Genomic DNA, 1,979 nt, shown 5'->3' on the forward strand with positions numbered 1-1,979 from the left:
CAATGCTGAGGTAGGAAGTAGCGACAAACCTCCTTTGTTGATAAACGAGCTTGATTTTCCTGAGTGGAAGGAGCGTTTCAAAAGATATGTACGAGCAAAAGACATCAAAATCTGGTTGTGTATCGTTAAAGGATGTGGAGCTACTCCAGTACGTACGTTGATGATTGATATGTATTTGGCACTCACTGACGACCAGAAGAAATTTTATGACTGTGAAGAGAAAGCTATGTCAATGATAACGATGGCAATGACACAATCTATACTTCATACGTTCCGTAAGAGAAGTAGCTCAAAGGAGTTGTGGGATAGTATGATCCAGCGATATGAAGGTAATGAAATGTACAAGTAGCGACGTCTCGAACGTTTGAAGACTCAATTCGTTGTGTTCAAGGCTTTAAGAAATGAATCATTTGATGACACAGTGAACCGATTTTATCATCTGTTGAGCGAACTTGATAGAAGTCAAGAGGGTATCTACACTGAATTTGAGAAGGTTGAGAAGTTTCTGAATTGTCTTTCCAGAGAATGGAATATGTACACCGCATTGATTAGAGAGGGTGTTCTCTATGAGGAGCTTTCATTGGAAGAAGCTGTTCAGAAACTGAGGGGTTATGCTTGGAATATAGAAGATCAAGCATCTGATTTCAAGAGGATCCAAGATCCTCAGTTATATAAGGCTTCAAAACCAACGGAGAAGGGTAGTAATGGTGGAGTCGGTGTTGCTTTGTATTCAGAGAATGAAGGTCCGGCAAGTGAACACACCTTTATAAGCAACAATGACAGTTCAGTGGAACAACTAATTCCAATCAAGGGATGTATTCTTCTAGTGAAGCTCAGAAATCTCAAGGAACAAGCTTGAATATTCCTAAGATAGATGCAAGCTGTTTGAAGTTGATCGAAGAAAACATAAGTTTGTTGGCATCCTTCATGACTGCCTACGAGAACTTCTGTCTTGGAAAGCTTGTTGAACCGTCAAGTCTCGATGAGGACTTTGATCAGATAGATCAAGAAGAAATGGAAGAACTTGATCTATAACTCAATATGGCACTGTTAGTCCGTAGAGCGAAGAAGTTTCTGTTGAAGACGGGTAGGAAGTTCATAGGAGGTCAGACAAAGACTCGAATGGGAGTCGACATGTCCAAAGTAAAATGTTACAACTGCGGTATCTACGGGCATTTCGCACGTGATTGCCGAAAATGGAAAGATCTGATAGAGACAACAACTCTCGAGGAAATAATTCAAGACCTCACAACAATGCATCAGCTGCTACCTCTAATACAAGTGCTCGTTCAAGTGGGTCTGAAAATCTTACACCTTCGACAAATAATGCTATGGTGGCTCAACCTCTACAGAGTGTGACTGAGCCTTATGACTGGGGTTGTGCTTTGGAAGACATCTCAGGAGCTATTGTGTCACAAGCATTTATAGCTGAAATTGTGAACGAAGAAGTGTATGAAGAGGTTGTCGAAGAGACTAGGATGGAGGAGCTTGCGGTTGTAGCTGAAGATTTTGGGGAAAAGTTGGATTCGGGGAATGTTGCTGAAAATGAAGATCCCTCGAATATAGAGTCTGTTGAGAAGTCTAACAAGACAGAAGATGGAGAAAAGGGAGAACGCTTTGAATTCAACATCTCCACATCTGAAATGCAGCAATTTACGGATGCAGAAGCTAAAAGGTTGGAAGAAAACTCCGTTGAAAACGAGGCTTGTGCATTCATGGCTGGCATTGAGGTAAAATCATCTTCTGTAGATAAGCGATGTGCTAGATGTGTTGAGTTTGTGACTAAGATTGATAGATATGCACTTCATAACACAAACTTAATTGCAGATTTAGAAAAATCCAGAGAGCTCATTGCTGTTTTGTCTAATTTGGATAAAGAACACCGAATTAAGATAAAAGCGCTGAAAATGATATCTCTGAATTTGACAGACTTGTGGCTCAGGGAAATCTTAGAAATCAGGAATTAAAATCTGAACTTG

Source organism: Helianthus annuus, chromosome 6, assembly GCF_002127325.2.
Source record: "Helianthus annuus cultivar XRQ/B chromosome 6, HanXRQr2.0-SUNRISE, whole genome shotgun sequence".
Classification (NCBI taxonomy): Eukaryota; Viridiplantae; Streptophyta; class Magnoliopsida; order Asterales; family Asteraceae; genus Helianthus; species Helianthus annuus.